Here is a 16,524-nt window from a genome sequence, read left to right on the forward strand (position 1 = left end):
AAAACACATAGGGGCACATTTACTAAGCTCGAGTGAAGGATTCGAATGAAAAAAACTTCGAATATCGAAGTATTTTTATGGGTACTTCGACCATCGAATAGGCTACTACGACCTTCGATTCTAACTAGAAATCGTTCGATTATTCGACCATTCGAAATCGAACCTCGAAACTGAGGTTCAATGTTAGCCTGTGGGGACCTTCCCCAGCACCTCACCAACGTGAAATGACGTGTAGAAAGTGTTAACCCCTCACCCCTGATTAGAACATCCGTGTGACGTGTGGAGAGTCTAATCAGATGTTCTAATCAGGGGTGAGGGGTTAACACTTTCTACACGTCATTTCACGTTGGTGAGGTCACTGGAGGTTCGCGCCAATACTGTGTATTTATTTTGGTGGTTGTATTCATTTTTTGTGCTTTGAGAAAGGCTGCAGCAGCAGCCGAAACGTCAGTATGTGCCATTAAAAATACTTTATTTTAAATTGATATAAGACCTGAGTAGTGCGGTTTTTTGGATGTACTATATATATATATATATATATATATATATATATATATATATACACACACACACACACACACACACACATATATACACACACACATATATATATATACACATATATATACACACACACACACATATATATATATATACACATATATATACACACACACACACACATATATATATATATATATATACACATATATATACACACACACACATATATATATATATATATATATATATATATAGCCATGCCCCCCCAAAAAAAAAACTACCCACAACTTTGTAAATGTAAGTGGACATTTATTAAAAATTAATTAAGCACAATTATCAATGTTTACCAAGTCCTGTTTGGCTCCTTTTCATAAAATAAATCTGGCTGCTGACACAAAAGAGGCTCAGAGTCCAATGCGCACAGTCCAATGCACGCAGTCCAATGCGCATCAGCCTACAGAGAAGGTGCGCGCATTATTTTAAACTTGAGCGTGACGTGCAGCCGATACTTGGAGCAGGTGCGCGAGACTTGGAGGAGGTGCGCGCTCGTATCCAGGAGTGAGCGCGCACCTGTGCAGGGAGCAGAGACGCGCGTCTGCTCCCTTCTGTGACGAGTTACTCCTTCTTCAGTGACGTGCGAGGGCGGGAGGGGCTGCAGCTCTGGCAGGGATGTTTCAAATATGGCGCCTTTCAGAGAGAGGTGCTGCGAAGTGCGGTTCAATCTGCGGATAACAGGTACCCCCAATTATATATTGGTGTAGCATAGACTATACCATTGCTTGTTCTGATTAAAAAAAAAAGGTTTTTATTTTAAAAGTTTACTTCTCCTTTAAGGCTTTCTAATTTTTTATTGGAATCCGGATTTTTTCACTAATTTTGGACATTATCTGGTTTTATCACCACGTGCACAGGAAAGGCGAGATGTGGACTGCTACTGTTTTATTATGTATGCACTTTCGCATTTTGATTCACTTTTAAAAGAAATTTTTTTTTCTAATTATGTAAATCTAATTATTATGCAAATTTTTAATTGTTTTACCTATATATACCTTGTTCACTAATGATTCCGTATGCTTGAGAAAGGGGCGTGTCCCCGAAACATTGCACTTCCGCACTTTGAATTAAAGCAAGGGTTTCCCTGCAAGCAAGCCTTGTGTGCCGGTATCTTTGTTTCTTCTAGAAATATGCCAGATTCATAATATTCTATTGACATATATGCAATAATGTATATCAATGTTCTACATATGCAACATAACATCAGAAACTTCACATACTCTAAATCTGATACAAAGCTCAGCACAAACATTAAGGGGCACATTTACTAAGTTCGAGTGAAGGATTAGAATAAAAAATACTTCAAAGGTTTTTTTTGGCTACCTCAACCACCGAATTGGCTACTTCGACCTTCGACTACGACCTCGATTTGAACGATTCGAACTAAAAATTGTTCGACTATTCGACCATTTGATAGTCAAAGTACTGTCTCTTTAAGAAAAACTTCGACCTCCTACTTCGACACCTAAAATCTACCGAGCATCAATGTTAGCCTATGGGGAAGGTCCCCACCGTTCGATTCGAAGGATTTAATCATTCGATCGAAAGTTTATTCCTTCGATCCCTCGATCTAACGAATTGCGCTAAATCCTTTGACTTCGATATTCAAAGTTGAAGGATTTAACTTCGAGGGTCGAATATCGAGGGTTAATTAACCCTCGATATTCGACCATTAGTAAATGTGCCCCTAATTGTCAAATTTCCTTCTGCAGAGAGGAAAAGAGAAATAAATTCAGTGACAGCTCTAGGGAAACTCCAGCATTTGGTATGGTGCAAAACAGGAAACAGTGACAGCAGAGTAACGAAATTAAATCATATCGAAACTGGTCTCCTTCAGAACTTTTTGGAAGCATATATTTTCTGCTTTCAGATTCCTGTCAAGATGATCCCATAGATGTTGCAAAACATCCCTGAGCCACCATATTCAGAGGCAGGCCCGGACTGACAATCTGTGTGTTCGGGCAATTGCCCGATGGGCCGTTCAACAAACAGTTAAAATGGGCCGCTCTCCTTAGTAAAGCTCAGGTCCGGGTTCACGTCCGAGTTCCGACTGCCATAACAAGCATATTCGCACAAATAAGGCACATAAACAAAGCAACACACAGGTGTGACATAATCACGCCTCTCTCTCGCGCCCTGTTGCCATGGAGAGGATCGGATCAACATGGCTTCTAAACAGGTGCAGCAGGGAGGAACAGGACGGAGCAGCAGCAGCCGGGCTTCTGAGACACGGGGAGCGCAAAGTGAGCTGCTGAATGATAGCCTCTATCAGCTAACAAAAACAAATACAGCCTGCGTTAAAGCTGCCTGCTCTTTGCCCTTCCCGCTCCCAATGAATTTCCTGCACTACACAACAAGGGGGGCGGGGTCGCAGTGGGCCACAGCAACAAGCAGGTCAGGGGAGAAGAAATATCGAGCAGTTACAGCTGTGCTGCCAGGTGAGGAGTTGGGACAAAAACGCAGGGTTTGCAGACAGAAGAGTTACTGCCTAGCCCCCCTCCCCCTTTATTCACTCACTGAAAAGCTGCTCCTGATGTGTAGGTATTAGACTTAAATATCCAACAAAATCTAAGGCAACAAAATCTAATCCTACTGTAATGTAAAATCTGAGCCTGTGATTTCTGTTTTTCATGATTTCTTGTTTTCATGCATCTACCTCATGTATTTTATATTCTCTGATGAAAACACAGTATGCATCATTCTCCTCCAACAGTTATATTATGTCCCATTGCAAATCTTTTTAATGTTGTCTACAGGTCAGAGCTAAAATCAGTTACAGTGTTTTTAGGGCAAGGCCAGACGTGGCGTTTTTGCAGCGTTTTTTAGTTGCGTTTTTAAAAAAGAACAGCCAGGCGTAAATATGCATAAACTGCACTACCACTTAAACTAATGGAAAACGCACTATGACAATTCATACAGGGCGCTTGCAAGCTGAAATCTGAAACAGGATGCCAGTATTGGCGTTTTTTAGCAGAAACACCAATACTTCAAGAAACTACCAAATCAATAGACTCTATGGGATCTGTACGTTTGAAACCACACTTTACGTAAATATGCAGCGTATTTTAAATATGGCGTCCAAATTCCATGAGAACAATGAAACAATGAGAAGTGCATGTTGGGAAATGAATCCTACATGCTGAAAAACGCATGTTGACGGTCACATGTGGTTTCAGTGGTGTATTTATGCCTGGCTGTTCTTTTTTAAAAATGCAACGCAAACACGTCGCAAAAACGCCACGTCTGGCCTTGCCCTTAGACATGTGCTACTACATATTACTTGGAGGATGCAAGCAATTGTCCAACAAAAACTTCTATTTAGTCCCCTATCGGCTAATGTCACATGGGGCTGAAAATCAGTCTGTGGGCTGCTTCAATTTTTTTGCCCAGGCTGCTTTTTACTCCCAGTCCGTCCCTGTTCAGAGGGCCCTCTTTCCAAGATAAAAAAGAAGTGTGAATATTTTTTCAAATCAGATTTTTAGAAGTGCCTTTCTTTATGAAATGGGGGTATCCTATCAGTGTCCTCCCTTATTTCCCATAGCTTTAAAGGAGAACAAAAGCTCCAATCTGTGGGAGTACCAACTGTTAGGGCACTCCCCAAGGATCATAATGATTTTCCTGATAATGACTTATCTGATAAGCCCGGGGTACTTGCAAGCAGCACTGGAGCACCGGGGAGCTGCACATCCCCAGTGCTTCCCATAAAGCGGCTGGGAGGCATGCCACCCCTAATAATTTTGGGGCAATAACTAGCTCGCAGTTCCTCTAGCCTGGTGTATTTTCCTGCTAAAAGGAATGCTGGCCTGGAGCAGGTAAGTCATTGCAATCCTTGGTGGTGGTCTGACATTTGGCACCTCCTTATGCCTTTAAGTTAAATCACTGCATTTTAAAAAAGGGGTTACAATCTTTTTAAGTTGATGTGAGATCCAGCTTCTTTCTATTTTTTTTATGTTTTCTAAAATTAAAGTTTACTGTTCCTGTCTCTGGTGGTTCCGTTTGGCAGCTTGGTGATCCAGTGAACTGTTGCAATTGCCACATTAATTGATACATTTCTCAACAGCATCTGTTCATCTTTTCATAGGCTGCAGAGACTGGTATTGGCACCCACTATAAAACAAAGCATAACTTTAATTGTTTGGGGTTGTCTTTCAAATTGCCAATCTATGAAAATCAAGATTTTTGTCAACTACATAATTATTATTTAAAATTCTCAAAATAGAGAAGATGAATGTATTTGCTGGCATATCCTCTATATTCTCTATTCCAGTGATCCCAACCAGTAGCTTGTGAGCTCTCCAACCCCTTGGATGTTGCTCCCAGTGGCCTCAATGCAGGTGCTTATATTTGAATTCCAAGCTTGGAGGCAAGTTTTGGTTGTATAAAACCCAGGTGTACTGCCAAACAGAGCCTCAATGTAGGTTGACAATCCCCATAGGTGCTACCAAATGGGCAATAACTGCACTTATTTGACACCACAAGAACATTTTTCATGCTAGTGTTGCTCCCCATCTCCTTTTACTTCTGAATGTTGCTCACGGGTTCAAAAAATTGTGGATCTCTGCTCTATTCCATAAGAAAAAGAAAGTTGTAGTTCTGCTCAGACCTTCCCAAATCTGACCAGTAGCAAACCACTATACAGAAACTTATAGCAGTTTTCATGTTCCACTTGACTTCACAAATGAAGGAAAAAACTAAAATAAAATGAAACACATAGAAAGAGGAGAGAGAACACTCTCCAAGCATAATGCTGTCAGTATACTCAGAAACACCTCACATAATACAATACACCATGTGTGATTAAGACAAATTTCACTCATATACTGAGTCGGCAATAAGGGTGGGTACAAACACAATGTTTGCCAGTGCAAAAGTAATGAAACATGTAATTAATAGAACCATAAAGCGCATTGAGAAAAATATTTGTAGAAATAGTGTAAAACCTTTTACTACAAGATTTCATAACAGTTCTAATATATTTACAAAGGCCTAAACTTCATTCTTCAGGAGGAAAAGGGGTGTATCTTTTGAGACTGCCTTTTGAAGACTCCTGTCTTCTCCCCCTGTGTATCTTAATTGCACGAGTATGGAGATTATAGGGAAGGTGAATAACATAATCTCCATTTTGCTGCAATTAATAGATGGGTAACTGTAAGGATTTTATTGCCGCTTATGAAAATTCAGCATAAAAATCCACAGGGACACCGCCAATTTACTAAAAAGCGTAGAGGTCAATTCGCTAGCGAAAGAGCTCAGCACTAGCAACGTTTCTCGCCCTCTTGCCAGGCAACTTTTTGTGAATTTTCCATTACCTTACCCTTTTTGCAAGAGTCTGCTGGTTATACCTGGCGAACTGATAAGATGAAGCTACATCCTCCTCAATCTTATGTCAGTGACATCATCTGTATGCCAAAAAGTCATAAAAAAAGACATATTTTAAAGTGACATTATGTTTAAAAGTTGTAACTGTTAAATATATATATACATATCTAAAATCCAAGATGCCAGCACTATATACATGCCTGGGTGCACGATCAGAAAATACTTAGTACAATACAAAAGAGAAGATCAGCACTCACAGGTCTTAAAAGTAATAAGTGATAATTTATTATAAAGGTATGGACTAACGTTTCGGTGAAATTGGCTTAAATATACATACTGGCGGGAAAAACATCAGTGATGACGTGCATAACTCGTCATAAAACCAGCGACTCATGTAAACATCCCACTGAAGTTGTAGTGAATGATCCATAACATTTAAAAACTTACCCATATGCACATCTAAATACTTTGTACCAAGAAGTATCACAATAGCAAATAAAGATAAAAACAAAGCAATATGTAACACATTAGTCATTATGGCAACATTATAACCGTCCCCATACAAAATTACACATTATTCTTATGGCAACATTGTAACATTCCCATAGATAGACACACATTACCAAAAAACCCCTGTGGCCATGTTACTCATATGAGAAGATGTTCTAAAATTGACCCTCAGTATACATCTCCCGATCATAGCATGCAGTGTTCCTCCTACGTCCTTGTGAATAACTACAATATCACTGTTTCCAACTACACTGACACTATGCTTAATACCCTACCATTATTCATGTTTCCAAACTTGGTTGTATTTTATGGTACTATCCATCTGATCTTACTACTCTGGTGATCCACTATTTCTATATATTTGGTGGAGATTATAGGGAAGGTGAATAACATAATCTCCATTTTGCTGCAATTAATAGATGGGTAACTGTAAGGATTTTATTGGCGCTAATGAAAATTCAGCATAAAAATCCGCAGGGACACTGCCAATTTACTAAAAGGCGTAGAGGTCAATTTGCTAGCGAAAGAGCTCAATGCTAGCAAAGTTTCTCGCCCTCTTGCCTTAAAATGGCACCAACAGCAAAATCTTATTTATTTATTTATTTATTATTGAATAAAATTCCTAGAAAATCATATCCCTCCCTTGCCTATATATACCATGTTATGGTTTCTGGGTCATGAATGCCTTTTCAGTTATTCAAACAGGGTTATTTTCTTTGTTTTTTCCTGTAGCTGTAGCCTGTTAGAAGATACACCGATCACCTCCAGTACCAGACGTCTTCCTATTCACCTTACCCCCACTGTGACTGACTGCTGAGCATAGTGTATAACCTTTGGACTTCTCCATAATGTGGGATTGCTGCACACTGCTGTGAAGAATCCCAAGCTTCGATTCCTTAATAGCATATCCCATTTTTTCTATATGTTTACTAGTTCATTTCTTTTGGATTCCTAATAAGCCATATTTTGGCGAAAACTGCAGGGTGGATTTTCCAAACCGTTTACTTTTCTCCCCTTGAGGCAGTATGCTGGAAACTGCAGGGCCCTTCTGGTCCATCCAAACCTTACTGTTGCTGAATATTTATTCTAAATTATTCCATTTATTATCAGATCATGTGTTGGCTTTGTGGAAAATAAGCAGCCCTATTTACTGTAGATTAGATGGGGAGAGCAGACAGGAGAGGGTTTTTTTTACAATTTTCTATGCAAGTGTAACAATCAATATTACTGTTGACAATACACTGCCAAATCATTTGGTTAGGTCACAAACGAGCAACCTGGGCTCAATTTGGTTGTTTGGGTCATTGTACAGAGAGACTCGCAGTCCTGTCAGGTGGCTTGTGGTAAACTAAAGATTTTTTTGCAGGGGAAGAGGCGGCACAGTATAGTTACACAACTGAAAATAAATATTTTATTTGGTCAGCTTATGAAGATTTATTTGGAATTTAATGTGTGTTGTGAATATCCTCTCCACTGCAAGCAATGCAACTGTAATAATTTCTAGGTTTATTTCTATTTGAGTAGATAATGCAGGCCTAATGTACTTGCTTGGCAACTAGAGCAGATATAACCGAAACTGAAATCTGGAGCATTGCATCATTTGGAAATATTTTTAAGAGGTTTTTGTTTCTTTGAAGATATTTGATTTCTCATATTTAGAGGTTTACTGTATTCATGAGAAGCTTTTTTTACACTGATGATCTTGCAAATTCAATGGCAAGAAACAGTAAATGTGAAAGTGGAAATATTGTGTAGATTTAACACAAAAGAGATTGCGGCACTAACAGGATTTGAGTATCAAATATTTATTGGATTCTCAACGTTTCGATCCCTCACAGGGATCTTCAGCAGGAGTGTACAAAACGAACAAACAGACCCCCCTCACTACTACCAGTGATATAGCCTCGGCCCCGAAATGTCGCCAAATAACATTGCTGAGCAACCGTTGCTGGTATCCTACCATCAATGTAGGATAGCAACAGATCACTAACATAAAGGAAGAAAAAATGTGTAAAGGTTCAGAGAAAATAGTCGGGAAGGGTAAGTAAACAACAAACATAACACAGAGGATAAAGTATTTATATACTCTTAGCAAGCAGTCACCGTGCTAGTATCAAAGCCCCTCCTTCTACCTACTCCGTTAGTCCACCAATCGTTAACCAAGTGACGGCTGTGAGAGCCTATCCTGCCGCAGTACAGTGATGGGTGTGCGCAGGAGCGCACCAGAACTCCATAACCCATCACTCCCGTAATAAAGCGTCAAGCATTAACCGGCTCGGGCAGATCTGGAGCAATTATGCTGGCATTGGCTCACACTGACCTACATTAAAAGCCATCGCGGTCATATTGTACAAACTGGTAATCAACCAATACCCGGTTATAGCCGGGATCATCAGTGGTCAGACTGGTGGCCATAATTTTTATTGACCACAGCATACGTACCCACCAACTTAGACATGGTCAAACAATGTTGCCGCGCTACGTGCGAAAAGATTTTTTGTCCCTCTTTTTACTTCCAAAATGTTGGGAGGTAGGACATAAATCCAAACCCATATTTTACTGCCTCTGAGTTTTCGCGTGAAAATTATGAAAAAATAGTGAAAATCGGATGAAAAAGTCCGAAAAATTTGTGAAAATCAGATTTTTTTTCCTGCAAAGCAAATTTTCGGGAATATGTAATAATAAATAAGGGTAAAAAACCCGAGGGGATTTGATCAGAGTTTGTAGCAGAAAATATTGAGATAAATTCGGACTTTGATAAATAACCCCCCTTAGGGTGTAACAGTGTCAGTCCAATTCATACTTTGTGTCCACATATGACATACAGCATACCAGGGGCAGGGTATCTTGAGATATTGAAAACTGACAATACATGTGACTGGATTAAAAAACGTAATGATATTGCACAGACAAGACCTCACTAATTTTAAGCAAACTAAAGTAATGTAAACGTAAAGTTGCGGATGATTGCAAACAATGGCTTTTATTGTATTTATTGTATATTGTATAAGGAAATGTGTTTGGGAATTGCCATACTGTTTCCAAATTGAGATTGAATAGACAGTACACTCAATGGGGCCAAATCATTACTAACAATGCAGGTTTAGCTTATGAAAGAATTGGGGGAATGTATTATGCTATAATGTATTAGTGGAAAAGTGTGTCAAATCCAGCAAACACAATATTTGCAAAATCTGTACCTTTTTTGCATTAGTTTGTTCTCCATACACCGTAAAAATGCTTCAGTGAAAGTGTACATCATGTGTGTGTAAAGGGGTAAAAATAAAGAATGTATTTTTATGTAAATAGTTAAGCTATTCTGCAGTGCAGCCAGCAAGTGGGATCAAGTCCACCTGAGAGCCTATATAAGATAGTGCCTTGCTGGGGCACTTCCTCTCTTTGGCCTGTAACATCAAACAAGCAACAGCCTGCAGCTGACTGAAATGGTCAGCTCCTTGGGGGAAGATTGGTGTCATAGGGCTAGCTAGTGGATAGTAGGGGCAAGTAAGTTTGCTCCAAAAGTGAAAGACAGAGAGGGCTGGCGAGCACGGACAGCCTGTTGTTCCAACAAGGAGTATTAGTTTGGAGTTAGAGCCCTTTTTGTATACCAGAAAGGGAAGTGAGTAGGATAGAGAAGATCCTACATGAGAAGCTTGGGAGTTGTATGTGAGGGCACAGCAGAGATCAGGGGTAATGGTCCCTTAAGTGAGGGAGCCCCTCGGACAGCTAACGACACTCCTGCCAGTGCATCTTATAGGACAAGGGCCCTTGAGGCTTCAGAGGGAGAACGCTGTGGTGTATGTGAGTAACTGATATTGTATAAAGAATACCTTGTTTTGAGCTGCATGCTGTGCCCTGCAATAAAAGTATTTGAGTTAATTGCACGTAATGTGGTTGTCACGTCTTTGGGGCAATAAAGGCCTACACCTAAACATCTAGTAACGAGTGGCGCACTAGCCACGAGTGCTCCCGTTACACATGTACGTACATATTGCACTCTCTAGTTATTCCCTGGTACTAATGTTTACTACATTTTGTCAAAAGACTTTCGAACTAAGTATCTCTCATCAAGTGACAAGAAAAAGAAATGCACAAATTTGGTCAAATACTGGTGCTTAATATTTAATAAAGTTATGAATGCAAAGCCACATTATCACCTAAATCTTTTTAGAAAGCCAATATAACCAAACCTGGCAGTATGCTGGGCCAGTTAAAGAACTTAAAGCCAAAATAAGAGATCCCAGATTTTCTGACGATTTGGCGAAATCTGTGCCTTTTTGCAGGGTTCAGATCAACCTAAATCCTAGTAACCTGCTAATTTGAACCCTTATTATCATGACTTTAGACCAGTGGGCAATGGTAGGTGGTGATTTTTGTACAGGTAGGCTTCAATTTCATTTCCTGATTTTGCAATTTTGGGTTTATATTCCATATTTAGTCGCATCTTTTGTGGTTGATTCAGTTTTTGGCAAATCCTGGAATTGTGGACTCCCTAGCCATGTGCATCCTAAGCCATAATATTGACAATTTTTAATAAAATACAATAATTTGCACCCATTCAAATTAATTTAAAAAATGGTGGTCGGAGGCATCAAAAGTTTTTTTTTCTAAACTGATGAAAAATGGTGAACCTGAAATTCGAAAATGCAAATATTTGTCCTAATTCTATTATCTATTATCTCGGTAAAATGTACACTAAATAAGTCGCGTTTTACTCAGTTCATACCAGCGGGAAGAAGGTGCACTTCAATTAATTTGGGGCGGCAATAAATTAACAGCAGATTTTGTTAACCGTTTTTAATTCCCATAAAGCCCACCTTGTGACTTTAATCTACATGTTTTTTATTGTATTTTTGGGACTCCCTTATATCAACTATGTACAGAAGTAATGAGGTGCCCAATCAGCATTGAACATTTTTTTCCCATTTGAGCTTTTTACCCCACACAGTATGGAAAATAAAATGTATGGTCATTTATAAAATAAAATCAAAGCTACACCTGTATGCAAGTCTTTTCTTTTCTGTGCACATAAAACATTGCTTTGGAGAACCCCTGCCTATGGTATAGTAAAATGTTCTTGAAAACGTATTCGTCGAGAGTTTCGCCTTAGTTCTATTTTTTATGATGTGTATAGACCTTGGGGGTTTTTTGTTATATTATATAGCCCAGCAATTGCAGAGCAGTAGTATGGTGAAAACTCTCGAGTTTTTCTCTATGTTTTCGGTTGTTCTGAAAGAACAAAATGAGCTGTGGCCTTTATTAAAGTTTCAGAATAGAGTTCAGTCTTTTATTTTGATCGCTAGCAGCATTATAAACTGTGTTCCAACGTTTCAGTGAGCTTTTCTTAAGGTCATTCTGGTAAATGTAAAATTATTTTTCATACTGAGACTACATTTGCTTCAAATTCTGTTTGACTGTAAAACAGATGTTCACTTGTCACTTCCCAATAGAATTTTCAGGACAAAACCATATAAATAACCTGTGATTACTAGTGTAGCTTCTCTAACGATTTAAACCTTGAGGGACATCGAATGAATGGTATTTGTCATTCTCCTGAGATCAGAGCAAATTGCTAGCTAATGTTTTATCATATAAGCTTCAACTAAAAGTAGAGAAAACAACTCAGAATGAGAGATACTGCAGCCTGCAAGCTTAATATGACCTGAAAACTGAATAAAAGATGAATTACCTTATCTGTGCAGTCTGTAGTATAGCCTCCTTATACAAATTAAATGCAAACACATTATCTATGTAACTGGTTTGGGTACACACTCACATGGTGTAAAGAGATATTTCAGCCACACATAATATGATGTATGCATGTCAGCTGTAGGTACATGTAGGTTATTGTGCTGTATGTGATAATGTTCTCAAACGTCCAATAGCCACTACCAACCACCACACCTATATAACACAAGACATTTAGATGGTGCCACTGTTCTGATGCTGGTACAGTACCCATAAATTAGAGATCCTGTTAAGCATATCACAAAAAAAGCAATGGCATGAGAATTGCATTGTTTTTTGATCATATACACCAGAGTTAGCAACTGTCTGTTTTATTTGCTATACAGGGTCATTCATTGCATTAGGACAAAAGGACCAGCATAATTGTATTTGAACAGGGAAACAGGAATCAGGCCATAGTTTTAAGATACCTTTGAATGACTTTGAATTTAATTTGTTTAAAATGATTCTAATCTCATAATGTTTGGCCAGAACATACACAAAGAGGTCCACTGTTAGGCTGGACTGTGCTTGAGAAAGTGATAAGAAAAAAAATGGGAGCATCAAGTATAAGGAAGGCATCGCTATAAGCAAGAAATACAAATTTACTGTGTACAAGAAAGACCAATATATTATAACATACAGGATTATAGCGTCATTGAAATTAAGAGAAGTTAGAGAGCCTTTGTCCCAAAGTTACTCAAATAAATCACACATCTCTGTAAGGCACAAATAAAACTTTTTATTTTGTCTGTAAAATTTGTTAAAAGAGGTCTTCCTGAATACAGAAACAAAACACAAGTAGTAGTAAATTATGGCAGGTCTTTTATATTATTCAATTCCATTTGTATAATACACCTCTTGCAATATTTATTATGCTTTGTACTGGTTCAAATGGTAGCACCCACTTCTTTATATATGGAGAGATGTTCTGCTTAAACTCAGTATTTCATTCCGAGCAGTAATGGTGTTAAGATTTATTGTATCTCCTTTGCTAGGTCATTAAAACAAAGTTTGTTTATTTCTATTTTAGGTTTGAGTAGGTTTGAAGAAATCAGATCACTCACATATATATTCTATTGAATATTAGGCATGTTAATTACACAATTGGCATGTTAATTACAAAACAATATAATGTGTTTCACTACAGATATCACACATAAGGAAAGGCCAATAACTCTTTATGCCTTTGCATTTTTAGCAGGCCACATGACGCTGTAATAAAAGGGTTCAGCTACAGGATGCCATATCAGAGGCCTTAGAGCACCATGCACAAAGCACTTGGGTTTAGCCCTGTGAATTATGATCTGCATATTATAATTATGATTGAATAGAAAATCCAGAGCAGGCACAGCTTTGACAGATACAAGGGAGCTCTATACTTTGAGTCCCTTGGAACTTCTGGCTTTTGTATTCTTAAGAAAAGGCAAGTTAAATATGCGCCAGGGGAAGCCCATGTGCCTCTTGGACTGTATACAGGCAGTGGCACATAAAGAGCGCAGTACTACTATTTGCATTGCCACAATTGAGTGCAAAGAGCGCAATTCAGACAGCAAATTCTAGTGGGACAAGAAACTAAGCGCAAACACTGTTCACTTGGCTTGATAAAGGGCTGGAAACGTTGCTTGGCTAGTGGCACGAATAAATACTTGATTCACTTATTGGAGTGCTACTGGATTTTATGTTATACTAAGAGCATAAACCTGCCACCTTGCTCCTGTTTGTAAATAAACCCCAGTGGGTATTTTCAGGTCCTACTGAAAAGGCAAATGAAGAAACTCAGCAAAAGACTTGCAGCATGGTATCCCTGACTGCACGGAGATCTACTGTGCATATTGCATAATAATTATTATATACATACTGTATTTACACCAGGAATACTCAGCCTGATGTCCGGCTACAGTTACAACATAGATACACTGCATGTTGCTAAAAGGTTATGAAACGTACAGTATGCCTAAATGTGTAAAGGCATCACTAAGAGTATAAGTTATTTCCATAATCCTGCTGTTGTTTTTTTTCCTAACCTTATTTAAAGAAAAAATAACCGCTACCCATTATATCTTTTTGTGTGAAAGCTTGTGTTGTTTGACTGTGTGTGCAGATAACTTCTTACACTAAAACAGATATCTCACTAACATAGAAAATAGCTATGGCACTGTCATTATGCTCTGGATAGTGTTCATTATTATGCAAAAGCCCTTCAGATACCTAGTCAATAATATATCCAGTCTAACAGTATCTTAGCATAAAATTACAAAGTTATGTGAGTTTAACATTACAAACAATACATTTCACAGCTGAAACACATAGGTAATTACCAAGATGCTAGGAAGAAAATGTAGATCACATATAAAAGACTTACATGTATTATCCAGAATGTTTTTCCAGATAATGATTCTATCTGAATGTAACCATTGAACTGACAGCAATGTAGAATCTACACTGCAGACAAATTCTTTGTTTCTGCATTCCATTCCCAATAATGGAAAACTGCATTGTTCATCATTGCGTGGCACTGGAATGGCACCAATGACTTGCAAAGGGCTGATGTCAAGATTTTGCTTAGCTTTGTTAACATGAAGTACAAGTATCTTTTTTTAAAGGGATTCTATGGAAAACGTTCCGTATTCAGAGCTTTCGAAATAACAGGTCTCCTGTATAGGATCCTTGATCTGAAAACCCAATATCCAGAAAGCTCTGAATTACAAGAAGGTCATCTCCCATAAACTCCATATTAATTAATAACTCAAAATTTTAAAATGTTTCCTTTTTTTCTCCAATAATAAAACAGTACCTTGTACTTGATCCCACTAAAGATATAATTAATCCTTATTGGTAAAACGATCCTATTTGGTTTATTATATGTTTAAATGATTTTCAGCAGTCTTAAGGTAAGAAGTTACAAACTATGAAAATACTTTTATCTCCGGGTCCAAAATATTCAGGATAACAGGGTCTATAATTCAAAGCAATAGGTAAAATTATCTTGCTAACGAAAAAACACATCACACTCTTTTACCAGACAGAAAGGCAACAGGATTAACAAACAGACTAAAGAACATTTACTTAGATAACATATAATTTTACTATTTCAAAAACACAAGACATAATATCACTTAACAGGAGCACAAGATTTTGAGAATGTAATTTCAGTTCAGAAATCATATGGCCTAAGTGGTGCAAAAATATTTTGGAAAGCTTCTATTTTGGCCTAAAAGCCCTATATTAAAGTGCTTTAATGTCCTACAATTAAATATAGATAGAAAGAAGGTTCTGAAAATATGTTTGAAATCAATGTTCCCTCAAAATCCTTCTTTGTTGTCTAAGCAAAAAAATAAAAAATTTTGCCCTTGTTTGCACGTTTTGTGCCAAATAATTACATGCAGGTCATAATTAGAATTTCACACATAATTCTTTGTGTGCCCTGACCTCAAAATGTGTGTGTGTGTGTGTGTGTGTGCAGGAGTACAAAGTTTACAACATACAACATAAGGAAGCAAGCAGAAAGCATTTAAAGTGTTTGCTGCATAGTGTAAATATTTCTGCAGTTTCCTCATTTTCAACTTCATTTACTAAACTATGATAAAGTTTTGCTTTTAAACATCCACTATGATGATGGAACTAATAGTAGTTTTAACCCTGCTAACTATTTTGGACTGAGTAGAAATCAAAAATATAATCTCTTACAGTATATACTCTGATATAATAGGCATCTATTTTAAATTGTACTAGAAAAACTAATTTAATATAATGCTCTGTAAAACCAAAAAATATCTTGCTTACAGTCTATACAAATGTTAATATATAGATCTTTCAAATGTGTACTACCTGCATTTGCTTTACAAGGCATTTGTGTTCAATGTCAGGTTGAAGAAGCTCAAAAGAGGACTGAGGAGGGTAAATTGGGAAGCATAAAAGGAAATGTAAAGAGGAGAGAAACTTGGACAGAGGGTGAGAAATACAGGACAGAGAAGGAAAAAAAGTGGGAAAGGAATGAGAATTGGCACTAGAAAGTGGAAAAGAAGTGAAAGAAAAGAAATGTTAAAGTAGATAGTGGAAGAGTAAGAAAGAAATCTCATATCAAAAGAAAAAGTAGAGAGGAACGAGGGATAAATGGAAAGAAAGCAAATATAAACATATATGTAGGGCCTAAATAATATTGGCAATCCATGGTATAGGTGTAGTTTTAAAGGGGGAGTGTCTAAATATCATCCAACATCTACTGTAAATGCAACAACAATAAATGACTGCCCCTGCTACAGAAAATGGTGGGTTATTATACCTATTAGTTGATGTAGGAGTAGACCCGCCTAAATTTATACCACACCTCCAAGTATTAGTTACTGTATATATATATTCTCAATATCTACTCCCACTCAGAAAACATTAAAAAGAGCATTTTATTGT

The sequence above is a fragment of the Xenopus laevis genome, chromosome 2S (assembly GCF_017654675.1).
Source record: "Xenopus laevis strain J_2021 chromosome 2S, Xenopus_laevis_v10.1, whole genome shotgun sequence".
Lineage (NCBI taxonomy): Eukaryota > Metazoa > Chordata > Amphibia > Anura > Pipidae > Xenopus > Xenopus laevis.